Below are 20262 nucleotides of genomic sequence, written 5' to 3' on the forward strand. Positions count from 1 at the left end.
ACTAGGAGTTTAAAAACTTATTATTAAGACAACACAAACTTTTAGACACCATGATTGGCTTTTTAGTACAATCACTGTACGTCCACAAATTATGTCTCCAACTATTTGTAACATTTGACTTCAAGATGACTTATTTCGAAATGTCTTCGGTCCAGGGAATAGCCGGAGCCGCCAACTCGAGAGAGTTAATGTTAGCTGACAGGAAAGTCATGAATCAACTTAGCTATACACCTCTTTGAAGAGACTTAACATATACCTTTAGGGAAACGATCCGACGTGTTTATATGTCCACAGTCATGCTGACGTGCTCGTGATGGGAAAATCCTAACTTCTCCGGACTTCTTCAGTTTCGTTCAGCAGTCTGTTTGCTAACGCTAGCAGCCAGCTAACGTTAGCGAACCAATGTTAGCTAGCAGTTATGCCAACTAAAGCTAGCAACTTTCTGGGCATGCACCCATTGTTTTAGTCTCAAGGTTTGTCCGGGCAACCAGATATTCAGGTCAGCTGTGAGATTCCCAGAATGAAATGTCGCAACCCGCCTCTGATGTTGCCTTTCCCGGGTTACTATGTTGATGCTTCTCAACGGTGAAACTGGAGTATCCAAGACACGGGTAGGTAACTGACCGAAATATCGCGAGAGTTGGACTAGATCAAACGCTGGCGCATCAATTTAGCCCGATAAAATGCAATTATACAATAATGTTGTGTGAAATAGTTTATATATATATGCAGTAAAAAGTACTGTAGATCAATGTCCTGCTTCAGGAAATTTGTTATAGTGTCCCATATCACTTATTGGATAGACTTGCGTTAGGACAACACTTTTATTTTTAAGGTATGAGAGATGTGTTCAGCAAATTCATCTTCCAAAATGACATAGAGATGCCATGGGGTGATAAATAATTAGGCAATTGACAATTAATTACTACATAAGAAAATATACAAATTCAAAAAAATAAAACTATAGGCTATATGAATTAATTCATTATAACAGAATTAAAACTAAATTCATTAGGCTGCATTAAATAAAGTTTGAATGTAGGCTACTACATCCATTAGCAAGTTTAACTGGTCTCACATTGTCAAGTAAGAATTGTTTGCATAAATTGTTAAGTTTCGTATTTAAAACATTAAAGGAGGGCTGAACTGAAAAAAAATCTTTGATTAGTCAAACCCAAAGGCTGTGCACGGTGAGGGCAGACAGAGAGTGTTTCAGCAACACAATTTCTATGTGTTTACTGTCACCCAGCGGCCTGAGTGTGTATCACACATAGAGACACTGCCAAGCTGCGCTGCATCACCTTGAACAAAAAATTAATTAATAAATAAATAGCCTACCCTAGTCTGTTAACCGAGGAAACGAGTCCAGTTCATTTGAGTGATTTTTCATCTCAGGATCTGGCTTCATTCTTTTCCATTCGACAGATCGACTTAGGATTTTATTGGTCCCTATGGCAACAAATGGAGTGTGTATATGTAATATGTGTGCTCACTGTGAACAGGTGAGTCATAAATATATAAACTGCATGGCCTCCTGTCATGACTGGAGCCAGAGATCGAGGTTTCCAGGTTATGGCTGCTTGTTTGACCATGCAGAAGGCAACAAGTAGGTTACCGCGTAGGCTGGTAGTGCTGTTTATGAGCAGTCTCGAGTTTGGTATTCACGTTGAACTAAACAAATAGTTACGTGAAATTTCATTACAATTTCGAACATGTCACATAATAGCAGCTTTGATTGTATTTTGGGGTCTTTGTCAATAAAAGGTGTTGTAACTGGAAACTGCCCCAATTCCCCCGATTCCTCCTGGCTAATAACCAGGCAGGGCTCTCTCTCTCTCTCTCTCTCTCTCTCTCTCTCTCTCTCTCTCTCTCTCTCTCTCTCTCTCACACACACACACACTCAGTACTGGCAGGGGGTGTTAGTACGGCAGACGTGGTCGTGTCTGCTGCCACATTTTCATTTTCAGTGGAAGGGTGAACGAAATGGAAAGGAGTTCTCTCTTTATAGGTAAGAAATCCAGCGTAATTTACATTTTCAATCAGGTGTTGGTAAAAAAAAAAAACACGCGACTATCGCCTATCGACAACTGAAAAGCTTTTTGGCAGAGGTTATGCTTGTGTGCCACCCAGAGGAACTGGGGACAGAAATGCATAATGGAAAGACTTCTTCTGTCTTCAATAATAATGCAGATCAATGAAATAGATATACAGGCATGGTGGTGAAGCTTTTATGTTACTTTAAACACAACAGCCTGCAGTTTTGTTGATATAAAAGCATGCTATTTGATACTAACAGTAATTTATTTAAATGAGATGCTACTTTTTGTCGTGAATGTAAGACTCCTCTGTGTCTAGGAGACTCTGGAGGGATTACTCCAATCACCTTGGCTTGTTGCATGCTCAGTTACCCTACAAAACATGACCAAATTAGCAGTGTACAAAGACCACGACAGAGCGCTGATCTCTCCTCACTTTGGATTGTGTCAATGCTACAGGATAAGGCAGGCGACTGAGTCATATCATCACACTCATTCAAGAAGATTCAAATTTTCATCTTTAGATTGTTGTTCAGGGTGACAGGTGTCAGTCTAAGGGCCACATGGAGGCAGACTTGAAATAGGTTTTGCTAATTACTAAGTGGTCCTAGACCAAATAATGATACAAATTCAAGTGTAGGAAAATAAATCCACCCCCCAGTTCAATCCCACAGGTTTGGGAAGGCTGCGATCATTACCTCAAGGAGGGAGGAATTAATCAAAGATGAGAAAATTGAGACTACACTTGCTGCAGTGAATAGAAAGGAAGTGTTTGTCTGACAAGTTGCTGATGAGGTTTTAGATACATGATTTGCTTGTATCATCCATCTGTCGCTATGTCTGTTCGTCTCTGCCCTTGTGTTTATGTGACCTTGGACTTTGTCAAATGTTATGTATAATTTTATCTTCCTGAGAAATGAATACCCGTCATGGCCTGCAGTGCATGGCGTGGTGTATTTAGACAAACTAATCCATCAGAAGTAGCATAACATCCTGTTTTCTCAAGTCATGGGAGTTTGACAGTAAAGGAAGAGGCAGTTTGAATAATCAGTGTTTGTGTTATAGATGACAGGCTGCTGGAGGGAAACACTGTGTTGCCAGCCGACTTCATCACTTCACGACTCTCTTTTTCTTGAAGTGGAGCCCTAAAAGTGCAGACATGCAATCTCCCACAACACCCTAGTGTACTGTTCAGTGGTTCAGCAGGCAGTGTGATCAGCTTTGTGTTAGAATTGATCAGTTGATCTTCTTTTGAATGAGGGCAAACAGACCATTGCTTGGATCAATCCTGCTTCTCTCTGGAGTGTCATTATAATTATTTTATTACATTAACATTTGTCACTTACAACCCCCAGTCTAGTGAGGCTATATTTTCCTGTTATTTGTCTTTTGTTAATCTTTTCCTGTCAAGTGTTCTGATTGTCCTGATTGAATAACACCACTCTCCTCGGAAGTAGTGCAAATTGGTTTTCATGGTGTATAAATTAGTGCCTCTATTCAGCATAAAACTGAACCTGCCTGTACCTCTTGAACTGAAACATGCTGCATGTTCCGATACACATTCAAAATACTGAATAATTTTGATTAATCATTTATAAAGGTGATTAATCATATCGTTTATACCCTGAGGAGGCACATTAAATTCATGTTCATGTTTAGTTGCTCACATACTGCCAGTCTTTCAGTTTAACGCTTGGCAAATAAATATAAAGAATGTCTGCATAGTGAAAATAAACAAATCCTTTAGTGAATTAATAACACCAGAGCTGAGGGTCATCTAAAATGCCTAATGTGTAATCATTGGTTGAAGTGGAACCTGACAGTTAACAATCCACAGAAGGCAGAGGTAGTTAATTAGAGGCAATTGATGAAATGAGACACTTAACTCATTTTATTTAATATTAACCTGTGGTATCTTGTCAGGGGTCTGGTGCCTGTAAACTAGTTTTGACCTGGTCAAACAGTGAAAAAAATGCATTTATTTCAAGTACCGGATTATTTTTTTTTACCATTCAGTAGCTGCTGCTACCTAGAAGTGAACAGGCCACACTCTAAGGTCTTCCTCAATGCTCCTTTCATAGAATACATGGCTGTAGCTGGGAGCATACTGAATCAGTTTACAGGTATAGATTGCATCAACAACATGTACATGTGCAGCTGTAACTGTTTCCACAGTTAGGTGTGCAACAACAAAGACATACATATACAGTATCCACAAAAGTGAGAAAACCCCAAGTATTGTGTGTACAGCTTGTATAACATTGTAAATTTGCAGTCCCCTCAAAATAACACATCTCATAGCCATTAATGTCGAAACCGCTGGCAACAAAAGTGAGTACAACCCTAAGTAAAAATGTCCAAATTGGGCCCAATTAGCCATTTTTCCTCCCCGGTGTCATGTGACTTGTTAGTGTAACAAGGTCTCAGGTGTGAATGGGGAGCAGGTGTGTTAAATTTGGTGTTATCACTCTCACACTCCCTCATACTGGTCACTGGATGTTCAGAACTTTATGAGGATCTGAAAAAAAGAATTGTTGCTCTACATAGATCTACATACATCTGCAGCACGGTGGCCAAGACCATACAGCGGATCAACAGGACAGGTTCCACTCAGAACAGGCTTCACCATGGTCGACCAAAGAAGTTGAGTGCACGTGCTCAGTGTCATATCCAGAGGTTGTCTTTGTGAAATAGATGTATGAGTGCTGCCAGCATTGCTGCAGAGGTTGAAGGGGTGGGAGGGTCAGCCTGTCAGTGCTCAGACCATACGCCGCACACTGCATAAAACTGGTCCGCATGGCTGTTGTCCCAGAAGAAAGCCTCTTCTAAAGATGATGCACAAAAAAGCCTGCTTGAAGACAAGCAGACTAAGGATATGGATTACTGGAACCATGTCATGTGGTCTGATGAGACCAAGATCAACTTATTTGGTTCAGATGGTGTCAAGCGTGTGTGGTGGCTACCAGGTGAGGAGTACAAAGACAAGTGTGTCTTGCCTACAGTCAAGCATGGTGGTGGGACTCTCATGTTCTGGGGCTGCATGAGTGCTGCAGGCACTGGGGAGCTTCAGTTCATGAGTGAACCATGAATGCCAACATACACTGTCACATACTAGAGCAGAGCATGATCTCCTCCATTTGGAGACTGGGCTGCAGGTCAGTATTCCAACATGGTAACGACCCCAAACACACTTCCAAGCTGAGGGTAAAGGTGATAGACTGGCCAAGAATGTCTCCAGACCTAAATTCTATTGAGCATCTGTGGGACATCCTCAAACAGAAGGTGGAGGAGCACAAGGTCTCTAAAATCCACCAGCTCTGTGATGTTGTCATGGAGGTGTGGAAGAGGACTCCAGTGTCAACCTGTGAAGCTCTGGTGAACTCCATGCCCAAGAGGGTTAAGACAGTGCTGGAAAACAATGGTGGCCACACAAAATAGTGACACTTTGGGCCCAATTTGGACATTTTCAGTTAGGGGTGTACTCACTTGCAGGCGCTTTAGACATTAATGGCTATGTGATGTGGTATTTTGAGGGGACAGCAAATTTACGCTGTTATACAAGCTGTACACTCACTTTGTAACACTGTAAAGAGTGTAATTTCTTCAGTGTGGTCACATTAAAAGACATTCAAATATTTAGAAAAATGTGAGGGGTGTACTCACTTTTATGAGATACTGTTTATATTTTTCTGACATTATCTCAGAGGTAAAAGGTAAAATCAATGTTCAATCATTTATATGTTTTATGTCCATGTTTCAAACACAATGTTGTTTCCCCTTAACCTTGTGGATTAATTTGAGAAAGATTTAAATGTCACTGGCCTCATTGCTATGTGTTCCCCTGTGGAAACAGCAATAATGTATGTGCAAGACATTCTCCCTATAATATAAGGATGGAATGCTGTAATGTAATTGTGCAGACATTATGTACTAAAAGCCATTTGTTTTACGATTTTATTCTTTGGCTATTCCTTTCCACATAATTAAATTACTTCTGTGGTAGGATCCCATTAAATTGAACCATTTGTTCTTTATATTATTCAATTTACCCTGCACTGAAGTGAGGCTGTCTGTTGAGCTAAAACATAAATGCAACATCAAAATGTGCAGAGAAGCACGTTTTCATGGCACTTTTCTGTAATTCAACCCTTTTCATTGTCTCACATGACACATAACACATTTTTGAGCTAAATCAGAACAGCACTAGGTATACTTTATTTTGTATGATGGTTGAAGGTATGTTTACATCGTTTAGTGTATAAAAATTTGCAAATGGCCAGTTCATATAACAGAAGTGTGTTGTGTTTCAGTGACAGAATACTATATATGAGTCAAGTATTGCAGTGCAACCTAAGCTTTTTCCACCACTTAGACAAACACACACACAGTCATGTTTAAAGAAACCATCACCAAAACAAACTAGTTAATTTAGTCACACTGCTGTCTGCTGCAAGCTGTAAAATATGATCAATCTCTAATGGTATAGGCAACCATCTTGTTCAAATTATTGCGGTTTCAGTTAAGTGGCCCTGCATAGTTGAATACTAGGTCATTTTACATGACCTGGTATTCAATCAGTGGTCCCACTGACAAAGATGATGAAATGCTTTGCTAAACAGTTTCAAGAGTGGTTTCATGGACACCAGGTTGAAGTCAAAAACCTTTCTTGGCCTCCTTGTTCATCAAACATCTATACGTCATTGAAACTTTATGAGCCATTCACATATGGGACAACAGAGTGTGCAGCACACTTTCACGTCATTGTTCCCCCAAAGCACCTGAGAATTTCTTGTTTCAAAAATAGTCCACTAGTTCAACACAGAGTCCAAGACCTGAAAAACAAACAAAAACAAATGGTTGATGCTCTTTTGATAGCGGTGGTTTTACTCTGTTCTGTACTGGGTACTAGTTATTTAGTTGTATTACTTCAACACATTCTCAAATATCAGATTTCTTACTGTTCAGCCCTCCCCCATGAGACCTTCCAAATATTGGACCATGACCGGGAGTTCCTATTAGTAGTGTTGATCATTACTGATTTGATGTGTCAGTGGTGTTATGTAATGGTCTTTCTTGGAAGGTCATCACAGCAGTAGGATCCCTTTGAGAAGCGTCTTTTCATCGTCTGATGGCTGCGTATCATAGAATCACTTTCAGAATCACTTTTATTGGACAGATATGTGTGCGCATACGAGGAATTTTAATCCAGTCAAAAATAGGCATGTTAACAGATTATATTTATCAATTAACAGAAAACAAAGTGAGTGAACCAAAGAAATATCTAAATCAAATCCATATTTGGGGTGACCACCATTTGCCTTCAAAACAGCATAAGTTCTTCTTGGTACAATTACAAAAAGTCAGGGATTATGTAGGCAGAAAAATGGCAGCAGGTGCTCTGGACTGATGAATCAAAATTTGAAATATTCTGCTGTAGTAGAAGCCAGTTTGTTCGCAAATATGCTGAAAAGCACTACAAGTGTCTGCAGGCTAAAGTGAAGCATGGTCGAGGTTACTTGCAAGTTTGGGGCTGCATTTCTACAAACAGAGTTTGGGATTTTATCAAAATGAATAGTCTCCTCAATGCTGAGAAGTACAGGCAGATATTTATTTATCAAGCAATACCAAAAGGGAGGCATCTGATTGGCCCCAAATTTATTCTGCAGCATGACAACAACCCCAAACATACAGCGAAAGTCATTAAGAACTATCTTCAGCATAAAAAAGAACAAGGATTCCTGGAAGTGAGGGTATGGCCCTCACAGAGCTCTGATCTCAACGAGTCTGTCTGGGATTACATAAAGAGGGAGAAGCAATTGAGGCTGCCTAAATCCACAGAAGCACTGTGGGTAGTTTCTCAACATGTTTAAGCCAACCTACCTGCCGAGTTCCTTCAAAAATAATTGATAAATTTAATTTTGTAATATGTCTATTTTTGAAAGCATTCTTACTTTACAGCAATTTTCCCACGTCTGCCTAAAACCTTTGCACATTACCGTACATACACAGCACAAGCATAAGCACACGGGACAACAAGCTCAACAAAAAACAGACACAAACTACTATGTACACATAAACACAAACATAAACAAAAACAACAAAATTTGTAGACAGCAAGACAGTGCAGGTATTTTTATGTACACGAGGTAGATGGATATAATATATACAGTACATCCAAATGAACAGCGCGTGTAGATGTATTTTGAGTGATGATTATTATTATTAATAAATAGTAAGTAGTATAATAATCCTTATTTTATTTGTAGAGCACTTTTCAAAAACAAGTTACAAAGTGCTTTAACAAGTGTAAAGACAATAATACCCAAGAGACAATAATACAAAAAACAATACAAGATAAAAGCACGAAAACATTGAAAAGAATACAGGTGAAGTAGATGTTAGAGTGACAGGGTTATTGTTCCTGACACTATGGGTCTCGAGTAGTAAAGACAAAAGGCCTGATTGCCTTATAAATTATTAAAGAAAATGAGCACAAAGGTGAAAAGAAGACTTACCGTTAGTTTTTCTGCTAAAATAAGTGTGACTCTCTCAGCAACTGACAGCTTTATCAAAATTAAGTAATACTATGTTGTTTAATAATGTTCCTTATTAGGTCCAATACAAAACAAAATGTAAGCTTTAACACAGAAAACAAATCCACAAGTTGAGTTACCCCGTATGTGCACTGTCAAACGTCTCTTACTCAGGCTTCCAACTAACCAATGTATTCGAAGTGCGGTAATTCAGTGTTTATGGCACAATACTTACATAATCATAATATGAAACTTTAATACACCCTGCAGGGGAATTGGGTTGTTGTTGTTGTTGTTGCAGAATAACATACAGTGGAGGGATACAGCAAATAATCATGAAAGAAAAATAAAGCAAATGGATGCATGATATGAATGGCAAGTACAATATATTATTTGCATTAACACGTCTACAGAAGGTAGGTGATACATTATATTGTGTTTTGATAGTCAGACCACAGGGGCTAACATTATGCTATTTCTTTGTTGCCTTGACATTTTTAGCGATGCTAGAGGCATGGCTCTAGTGATTACAAGTTTAGGCTGTTGATCCGTCCACTACTTTGGTCTAGACTGGCTTGCCATGACATTTTTGTACAGAGAGGCCAATTCGTGGTTCCTTAACAATGGTTGGTGAGTACTTTCATGTACGATTTAGAATTGTTCTCCTGTCACATTGTTTTTTTTTTTAAAAAAGGATCAGAATTGTAGCAGAACCAGAGATATTAACCTGGGGATTAACTGCAATGCAACTCGACCGCCAACAGTTTTGTCGGAGACTCAGGCCACAAAGGGCTTCATAAAATTTTTTTTACACGTGCAATAGTACTTCCCGATACCTGTAAACAGACTTTGATGGGTAAATCAGTGGAGTTCCACTTTAAGTGTTCCTCTAGCGTAGTGTTTCTCAATGGGGGCGTTCTGAGGACGATGGGGGGCGCTGGAACCAATATTTTGAAAGGGGGGGGCGCTGAGCTGCTTTTGGTGGGCGTTTGTTGGTTGGAAATTGTAAGGCGAGTTTACACGTAAGATTCACAACAATACGTGTTTAAACTTTAAACTACTTGCAAAAAACTGTGGTCTGCAACATTAAAACCTACCAGTTTAGTCCACTGCCACTAGACAAAACTGTGTATTTTTTCTCCGTCAGCTACTTGTGGTGCAGCTTCGTGCTGCCTTCACGGGAACGGGAAGTCAGAGTGTTATCTCAAAAGTTTAACCCACATGGTGTTTACTGTGTAAACTCTGGAAAATTTACGTTCTCTTTCTTGGTGGAAAAATGTTTATTTCTCTGAGGAATTCACCGTGAACATCTTGTTATCTCAGTGGTTACACATTTATAAGAGGGATATTCTGCTGTCGGACTTCCTGAAAGCAACTTCGCTGACACCAGCGAGTGACATGGACCCACCTCGCGCTGTGAGTCGCAGACAGTTTGTGCCAAAGCGGACATATACTTTAGTTTCAGTAGGCTATAAAAATGTAACGTTAAAAACTGAAGACTTCGTCTTGCTCTGTTGGGGATTGTAAGCGACACTTTATCAGAGGTGCTGAAGTTAACGTGTGTGGAATTATTCGTGAGCTTTCTGTTTGATCACAGGTGTTGTCGGTTAGTTTAGTTTCTCCCCGTCTCATTCAGTTTTGTCTGTCAGACGGCGAGTATAGGGCATGTAGTAAAATATTATGAATTCTCTTTAAATAGGCTAATGACGTTAGTCTCCCTTTACGACTTCTTTTCTTTACATGTCATAGAACGTATCGGGTTACGTATGTAACCCTTGTTCCCCGAGAAGGGGAACGAGACACTGCGTCGGTGACGACACTATGGGAATGCCTCTGGGTGTGGCAGGGCTGAATTATGAATGAAACTACTCCAATCCTATTGGTGTTGCTAGAACGGTAGTGACGCCGTAACCACAGGCGTATATAAGCACGCCGGCACACAGGACACGTTAGCCCTTTTCTATCAAGCAAGGCACTCCAGGCGGTGTGGCGGACCGACGCAGTGTCTCGTTCCCCTTCTCGGGGAACAAGGGTTACATATGTAACCCGAGACGTTCCCCTTCGAGGGAACTCGAACTGCGTCGGTGACGACACTATGGGAACAAGATACCTACTTAGGCCGCGACGAAACCCCGCCTGCCCCCAGCGTGCAAAAACCTGAGGCCCGACTAAGAGGAGAGCGCACGGGTGCCGGGTGCAGAAGGAAGGTCCAGACTGTAAAACCAGATGAAAGTGTGAGGGGTGGCCCAGCCAGCCGCGTCACACAAATCCTGGAGCGATGCTGCGAGGAGGGCCCTAGAAGCCGCCATGCCTCGAGTAGAGTGCGCCCTTACGGCCATAGGTGAAGGCAAACCGCGCACCTGATAGGCCAGGGAAATAGTCTGAACACTCCAGTTGCTGATGGTGTGTTTAGAAGCGGGGAGCCCAGCCTTGGGGGACCCGAACCACACCAGCAACTGGTCTGCTTTCCTCCACCGGGAAGACCTCAGAGTGTAAATACTCAGCGCTCTGACAGGGCAGAGCAGATGAAGTCTCCCGTCCTCCGCCATCACATGAGGTGGGGGATGAAACGCCTGCAGCACCGTGGACCCTGCCAAACTGGACGGAACCTTAGGGACATAGCCTGGACAAGGGTGCAGGATGGCCCTGACCCTCCCCGGGGCAAACTCCGGGCATCAGGGAGAAACGGAAAGTGCCTGGAGATCCCCCACCCTCCTCAGAGATAGCGAGGATAAAGGCCATCTTAACAGTCAGGTGCTTGGCCTCAGCCGACTCCAGGGGTTCGAAGGGGGCCTCAGCCTGCTCTTCGAGAACCACTGCCAGGTCCAAGGTGGGAACCCTGGAACGAGTCACGGGTCTCATCCTCCGGGCTCCACGGAGGAAGCGCACGACCAGTGGAAGCCTCCCCAAGGGTCCATCACTCAGAGGGACGTGCAATGCTGCAGTGGCAGCCACATATACTTTGAGAGTGGACGGGGAGAGGCCCGTGGAGAAATGGTGCTGGAGAAACTCCATTATCATAATTACCGAGCAGGTAACTGGGTCCACCGCCCTTCTCTACACCAGGTGGACCCACATTCCACTTCAGGCCGTACATCCTTCTCGTGGATGGGGCTCTAGAGCTGAGTAGTGTCTCGACCGCGCCTGCCGTTAGGCCCACCTCCAGGAACTGCGCCCCCTCAGGGGCCAGACCCACAGCTTCCACAGGGTGGGGTGCGGGTGAAAGATCTGGCCCTCCGCCTGGGACAGCAGGTCTCTCCTCAGAGGGACCTGCCAGGGCGGGCCCTCCAGGAGCGATATTAAATCCGAGAACCACACTCGTGCCGGCCAAAACGGGGCTACTAGTAGTAGGCTGACGCTGTCCTGACGGACCTGCTCCAGAACCCCCGGGAGCAGAGCGACTGGGGAAAGGCATACAGACGCAGCCTCGGCCACGTCTGCAACATGGCCCACCATGGAGGGAGAGGGAGAACCACAGGGGACAGTGCGTAGTCTCTCGAGACGCAAACAAGTCCACGTCTATGGGGCCGAACCTTTCCCATAATAACTCCACCACCTCGGGGTGGAGTCTCCATTCCCCGGCCCTCAGCCCCTGTGTTGACAGCATGTGTGCTCCCTGATTCTGGGTCCCAGGGACGTACATCACTGGGACAGCAGTCTCTGCTGGGACCACAGGAGGATTTGATGTTTCAGTTTGCATAACGGGCGCGAGCGCAGACCCCCCTGGTGATTCAAATAGGCCACCACTGCCGTATTGTCGGTTCTGACAAGGACGTGGCGACCGCAGAGAGCGGGCAGAAAACTCCTCAGAGCTCTGAATACCGCCAACATTTTGAGGCAATTTATGTGCCAAGAGAAATGATGCTCCTGCCAGGAGCCTCTCGCAAAGCGGCCGTCCATGACCGCGCCCCATCCCATGAGTGAGTCGTCTGTCGAAATAATTGTTGGGCGACAGATCGCTCCCAACACGGGACCTTGGGACAGGAACCAAGATTTCCTCCATACAGACAGGGAACAAAGGCACCTGCACCAGATGGAGCGGATTTCCCCTCGGGGAGAATCCCTTGGATTTTAGCCACCACTGCAGGGCTCTCATGGGCAGTAGTCCAGAAGGTATTATACTGGACGCTGCTGCCAGGAGACCCAACACCCTCTGAAAGTGTTTTACAGAGATGGCGCGGCCTAACTGCACTCTGGTCACTGAGGACAAAATGGACTCGACGCGTGCGGGAGACAGGTCTTCATCTTTTTTGATGGGGGGCAGTAAGGGACCTGGATAATGGATAGGGGGGCGCTGGCCCAAAAAAGGTTGAGAACCACCACTCTGGCGCCATCAGCAGATCAAAATACTTTGGTTTATGATCAAATACTGCAAATTTAATGACAGTGTTAACACTGATGATGAATGAGGAAAACATTAAATCTGCTAACCATCAGCATGCTAGCATTGCCACTGTGAGCATGTTAGCATGTTGTTAATCCATCAGTAATAATAATAATAATCAAAAAATAATAATTTATTACTCTGAAATGGGCCATTCTGCATAATGTGTACTTTTACCATTGGCAATGTGAGTGCATTTTGATGCTAATACCTTTGTACTTTTACTTAAGTAAAATTTTGAATGCATGACTTTTACTTGTAGCATAGCATTTCAACACTGTGGTTTTACTACTTTTACTTAAGTAAAAGATCTGAGGGGAGACCAGGGCTGGTTGTAATACGGGTTAGTTGTAACATGTCCAATTTCTCCAATCAGGAACACGTTACAAATCACCTGATCGTCTTTGCACTGCTCAGTTTAGACCTTATTCCAAGGTCCTTTATTGGGAAAAAGTAGCACACTGTGGCAAGCACAGCCAGTTCTATCTAGATATCTTTCCTGCACATTGTTAGTGCTAAGGTTTTAGCTGTATGCTGTAAGGTTAGCTAACTCATGGCAACAAGTGTCTGGGTTAGTTGTAACAACAAAGAAAATGTTCAGTTGTTTATGTGTTCTTTGAATTTTAGTGTGTGTATGACACAAACATAGTAATGTTTAAATGTGTTATGTTCAAATATTAGTGTAAGACCTGTAGGCTTCTCTGTGGACCCATGAGGCCTGCACTCCAAGAGTGCCATTTGTCAATCACCACTGTGACGGTGCAAGACAAACAAGCACATTAGCACATTTTGAAAAATGTTATTATGTTCACCACCCTGTCATTACTATGACTGACACTTACTAAGATACTTGGATCAACCCTTCACACACACACACGTACGCGCACGCGCACACACAGACACACCACTGAAGTAAAAAAGTAATTTAAGTGTTTAATAAAAAACATTAAATGTCATGTTTTTCATATTCTTTATTACATAATGTTACATTTCACCCTGTGTATGTTACATCTAACCCAGACTATGGGGTAAATTGTAATGTTTTACTCCTTGTGTTTGAGACTAAACCATGCATTTTCTATCTATCTATGTTGCAGAGATAACAGTTACACAATTTAAAAGACACATGTAACTAGTTTGAACGCACTGGCTAAAACGAGCTCCGAGATACAGATAGAAATGTCAAAAATGTTACAACCATCATCGGTCTCCTCTACTTCTGCTGGTTTCCTGAACCTTGATGCTACATCCAGAAAAGCTTAATATACATTTACCTATCCCAATCTGTATATTTGCATACTTGCCGCTTCCCTTTGCTCACTGAAATGCACCACAGTGTTTAATAGAAAGTTGTACTACTACTACTACTACTGCTGTAATACTGTATGTAGATGTTGGCGCTGCCCAACGTACAGAGAGTACATAATACAGAACAGTAATATGCGGTGGCTGCTGTCTGACTTTTGATAGAGCCACTGCACCAAGTTAGACCCGCCAGAGAAAATTAGACTCCTCATTGTTAGAATACTTACACACTAATATACTCCTTGTCTAAAGGCTACTACAGTATTTATAAGAGTCAGTGTTCCTTAGTCTTGGATGGGATTTGTACAAGGCAAACAAAGCTGTAAAATCTTCTACCATCCAAAGCTATTGACCAGTAAGTCTTCAAAGGTCTCAGAATTCCTTTCACGGAATGACCTCCTATATCCATATCAGTCTGATTTTAAGAGAGGTCACTCTACCGAAACAATTCTGTTGTCTGTGACAGAAGCCCAAAGGTCAGCTAAAACTGCAGTCCACCGTCCTGCCGCGGATCACAGACTGTCTCTTGGACATACTGTATCTGCATGGATGAAGGCATGCCAACTTTAGTCCGTGGGCTGGACCCCGAAATTGTGACTTTCATTGATCCCTGCCAAGAAACTAAGTAATTTGTTTACCGATGGCATGTAAAAATTCATATAAGTAGTGTAAGCATTGTTTCCAACGTTGATGTGTGCACATTTGATGAAGATATTGATTTAAACTCTTACATTTTTAAACGGGCAAATTTGTAGGACTACTAAATCGTAGCGTCAGAAAACGTAAACAAATCACCCGTCTCCTTGACAACCAGCATAGTTGATACCGTAACGTTGCTCTCTTGATAACGAAATCCTGCTATTAAAATAGGCTTTATATATTATTTGTCTACACGAGCTATACCATACATTGTGCACTTACCGTCAAAACGTTATTGATTACCTGTGGGCGGGCTGGTGTCACCTAATTTATTTACATAGACCGAACGAAGCGGGACGCGATTGACAGCCTGTATGCGACAATATTAAGTGCTGTATACATGTTGCTTCTAAGGCAAAAAGCCCAATTACCTTATTTTCTCAAACAAGTTGGGCATCATTTGTTCAGTGTGCCCGGAAATGGGTTAACCTCAACACTGCAGAGTTTAATAGCTGAAAAAGCCATAGCAACATTTAACTTAACAGAAACCTGGAGAGACTAAGATGTGCCAGTTAATGTGGGCTTCCATAGGGAATGCTACATGCTCTTCACCAACAAAGATCACATTGCAAGAGCATGTAGGAGGAGAGAAAAGGCAGCCAAAGATACTGAAGGTATGTATCAAGTCCATCAATTCTACCCTAATTCTCTCAAGTAGGCTATGTATGTGTGTATTCTATGTAGTTTAAAAATGTATGTTAAATAAACCTCACACCACCAGTGAATCTTAATTACACAATGTGATTTTTTATTAATGTATATTTTTGAACACTTTGTATTTTAAAATTTGTACTGAAAAGCTAGACATTTAACAAGGGCAATAAGCACAGATTCAGTATAAGATTACATTGAATAGTGTAAGGTAGGCTACTGGCCAGTATTTATGATCAAATAATGAACTGAACACAAAAGTCATTGTTTGTTTTAGGAATGTTTTATTTGAAACAAAGACATTACATGGTATTCTTCCAAATCTAAACAGTGAGATTACAAGATTAAAAGTAACCATCTTTGATAAACACATCTTTGTCCCCTTTGTTATGTCCCATACCTGGTGTCCCATAATCATGTAGATAAAGCCCAACTGTTGCTAGAGGAAGTCAGTGATGACACTGCATCCAAGGTTTGGGTTTTGCGTTCTGCATCAGATGGCCCAATCCTCCCAAAAAGAGCTTCCCATCTCCTGTCTGTTTGATGCCTCAAATGCGGAAAGAACCAATACATAACTGACAGTTACAGCAGAAAAAGGTCAAAAGAAAAACTTGCTCAGTGTGAAACACTAACTGAAGGTAAGCTACTTCTTGCTGCAGAGGAACGGAGGGATGAAAGTCAACTAATGCACATACATGGGAGGGATCTTGTAGCTTCAGAGGCCATGTATCATTTGAGCTGTTACAGACGTTATACGACATCAGCCCAAAATTCCTCGAGAGAGAAATCCAGAAAGCAATCCATATCAGGCAGGCTATGCCCATTTCTGTAAGTCAGTGGTGGAAGAGAGGTTGCTGAGAAATCATGAGGTGTTAAGACTGTCCTGGCTAAATGGCTTAGGAAAAAGAAGGCATTGACCTTAAAAGACAGACTTCAAAAGTCATATCCATTTTTGAGATTTCTGAAACCCTAAAGAAATTATTTAGTGTATGTTGATGGTGTAACTGCTGATGAAGTAATCCATGATGAAGCTACACAGCCATCATCATTAGACCATACTGAAGATGACACAGAACCAAGTCATGGAGCAGGGCAAGGAACAAAAGACTCAAGACTTCTGTATCATGCAGCCATGTCACTCAGGGAGATTATAGAGGCCAAGTGCAAAACTACTCCTAAACTGCCATGGCCACCCACAGCGCAAGACCTTCAGATGGACACTGCCTCAAATCTGGTACCAAATGAATTATACAGTGTCCTTAGCTTGGACAACAGGTATGACTACAGAATTTAGAACTGATGGTTTGTGTGCCAATGTTAGTGTGGAGAACAATCAGAAGATAGTGTCATTGTGTCAGGATATCATGAATCTTGCAATGAGATGACACTGGCTCATGCCAAAGCATTCCTCCTTAGCCATGGCTGCACGACATACAACAGGATAGGAATACTGAATGGTCTAGGGCACTGTTCCTCCAACTCACAAGTACTGGAACATGACAACGCTCTAGCAGAGCTGCAATTGCAAAGAGGTGATACATACATCCCACCAAACATTACAGTTCAAGTTCAAGCAACTCTTGTACGGGACAACAATGACTTTGGTGAAGAAACACTCTCTGGAAAGGGAACAACAGATAACACAAATGTTATTGTAATTCAGAGGCCAATTACTTGTGGTGTGTCTACTGAGACAGTATCTCTACAGAGAACAAGGAAAAGTTCTCTTCAACCACCTCACGCCTATATTGAAACCTATATTAGAGTAAAGAGGACTGGTCCAAAACCTTTTGGATCAGAAGTTGAACTGGGACACGAGACATACATGTACACACAGGACTCTGCTCGAAGACTGGATGCGGCCTACTTTTTCATGAAGACTCAAGAAGTCCATGGCAGTGTTTTACCTGGATGGACTGGTCACAATACACTGCTACAGAGAGAAATAATTCCACAGCAGTCTAACATTGGTTATCTGCCCGTCATTGACGCTAGTCCAACAGACCTAGACACAGTACACACCATCCATGCTCGTTCAATAGAAATAGCAGACAAACTGGTGCTGAATGAAATTGTGTTGGTAATGGATAAGAAGCAAAAGCAAGAAAGTTGCTGGATGAACACCGCATTTATGGAATGACTAGTTCTGAGAATGGGGTAATTTCATACAGCCATGGCATACTGGTCCTGTATTGGGAGGCGCTTTGGGGATGCAGGATTTCAAGATGTCATCATTGAAGCTGAAGTTGTTGCTGTAGGATCTATAGGAGTTATAACTGGACATCAGTACAACAGAAGCATGCGTACCCACAAGTTAATGTATGAGGCACTTCAAAGACTCTGCTGGCAGGCATACCTTGACATCATTTCACAAAATGACCGTGAAGCTGCTATGAAGATAGCTGCTGATCTGCAGACAGCCTTCCCTGGTGAAGACTTTGATGTTTTGGTAATGTCTGAGAACTTCTTGACAGTTATGAGAGGGTATGAAAAATTTATCAAAGACAACACCACCAACAAGACATTCACTTTTGGAGCACATACATATCGATGGTTGAGGACCTTCTCCTCTTCATCAGAGGAACGCGAGAGGCAAATTGGAGTCTCCATCTGTCAAGTGTCCGTTCCATTTTGCCATGGTCCTTCTCTTATGACAGGCTCAACAATGCCCGATACCTATCAACATACTGGATGGAGATGAGTTTAGGGGGCACTCATCCAAGAATAAACCACCAGCTACAATCAGGAGATTTTGTTGCCCAGAGACAGCAGACTTATGGCTTTTATACTGCATGTGACCAAGTGATCGAGCAGACAGCAAACCGTGACTCCAAAACAAAAGGTGGACTAACTAGGTTTTCACTAAACAAAAGTGCAGATCATAGATCGCACAACATGAGCGCGCAGCCATCACTATGGGGTGCAGAGACATGGCTGGACACAACACCACAACAAGGCAACGAGCGAAACTAGATGATGCACGAAGAGAATGTGACAAGAAGGATGTAAAGAATATCACGTCCACCATTCAGAACATCCATCCATCCATCCATCGTCAACCGCTTATCCTGTGTACAGGGTCGCGGAGGGCTGGAGCCTATCCCAGCTGGCATCGGGCGAAAGGTGGGGTACACCCTGGACAGGTCGCCAGTCCATCGCAGGGCCACACGTAGACCAACAACCACTCAAGCTCACACTCACACCTAAGGACAATTTAGGGTCACCAATTAACCTAGCCCGCATGTCTTTGGATGGTGGGAGGAAGCCGGAGCACCCGGAGACAAACCCACGCAGACACGGGGAGAACATGCAAACTCCCCATTCAGAACATGATTAATCCATTTGATCCTTCCATAGATAGAGAGGTCCTTTACCACATCACATCAGTTCATGTAGCATCAGAGCCCATTTTCACAGATATGCATGAAGCAAAAGAGAGAAGTGAGAAAGCCTTCTTAGATTTTTGTGAAAAGAGGCTACAAACTGATGAGGCAGGAATCCATGAGCCAATGAAAAAAATTAAGCTCAAGACCTTAAAAGACACTGCAACTACAACTGTGACAAAAGTATGGGGCATGCTATAGCAAGTCATGAAACCCCAAGCAACATTTGGGATGTTTGCAGACAGTGCTCTGAGGTTGATTGTCAGTGTGGCTAAAGCAAGCAAGCCAAAGGTAGTGCATTTTGTACCGGACACCTACAAAACCATGAGCATCAAGAATGCAGAACGAGATCGACGTGCTGTGAAGGGCTCTCAAGTCACCAAAATATATTCTGAAGAACACAGGACACCAAAGCAATGGATAAAGTTCTTGGCATGAAAACAAAGAAAATCTCCTACAGTTTTTCTTTGAGAGATGGTGCAAATCCGGAAATGATCTGATGGATGCCCTCACTTTAATCGTTTGACATGGAGGAGAGTGCCATGCTCTAAGAAAAAGACAAAATACAGCTGATCTGCAAGTCTTACCAATGCCAGATCTGTTCGCAGTACAGGAAGAGGCAGACACCCGACTTCTGCTACACTGTGCACATGCTGCTAATTACAGCAGACATATAGTTATCGGAAGTCCTGACACTGATGTGTTTGTTCTAGCCCTTGCTTTTTACAAAGAGGTTGGGGCTCATCTGTACTTTCACACTGGAAAAGGAATCAACACTCGAACAGTTGAAGTTGAAAGGATCCATGACCAACTAGGGGAAGAAGTGTGTGATGCGCTGATTGGTCTAATATTGCTTCTCTGGCTTTGACACAGTGAGTTCCCTGTATGGCATAAGAAAGGTGAAGACAGTCAAGACACTCCTGTCTAATCGTGAACACTGTGCTACATTCAGAAAAATGGGCACAGCTTTCACTGTACCACCAGAGCTCTACGAGGCAGTAGAAGCATTCACGTGCAAGCTCTATGATCAGAAGAGTATAACGGATGTCAACAAGGCAAGGTGGCAAATGTTCAAATCAGGGAAATGTTTGGAGAGAAGTCTTCCTCCAAATAAGGACTCCCTTCACCTTCACATTCAGCGAGCAAACTACCAGGCTGATATACACAGGTACAGAACCTAGGAACAGAAAAAATAACTAATTAGTATTGTAAGAACAAGTGATACCAAGAATTCCAGTGTTACTCAGGGATGGGCAAAAATAGATCAAAAT

At 42.5% G+C, this 20262-nt stretch overlaps 2 protein-coding genes across 6 annotated transcripts in view; one reads left to right on the forward strand and one right to left on the reverse strand.

The window, feature by feature from the left end:
* cep350 (centrosomal protein 350) overlaps positions 1-1361 on the reverse strand; it is a 37139-nt gene extending 35778 nt beyond the window's left edge. For 3 of the 5 annotated variants that reach the window (XM_046048807.1, XM_046048806.1, XM_046048804.1), the window contains exon 1: positions 257-598. The gene's annotated coding sequence lies outside the window, so the exon portion shown is untranslated. Of the gene's footprint in view, positions 1-256; positions 599-1338 lie in introns of those variants that run through there. The other 2 variants (XM_046048805.1, XM_046048808.1) reach the window with 2 other exon arrangements.
* faf1 (Fas (TNFRSF6) associated factor 1) overlaps positions 1-20262 on the forward strand; it is a 1021784-nt gene that overhangs the window by 632341 nt on the left and 369181 nt on the right. The gene's annotated exons all lie outside the window — the stretch shown is intronic.

Source organism: Micropterus dolomieu, linkage group LG05, assembly GCF_021292245.1.
Source record: "Micropterus dolomieu isolate WLL.071019.BEF.003 ecotype Adirondacks linkage group LG05, ASM2129224v1, whole genome shotgun sequence".
Lineage (NCBI taxonomy): Eukaryota > Metazoa > Chordata > Actinopteri > Centrarchiformes > Centrarchidae > Micropterus > Micropterus dolomieu.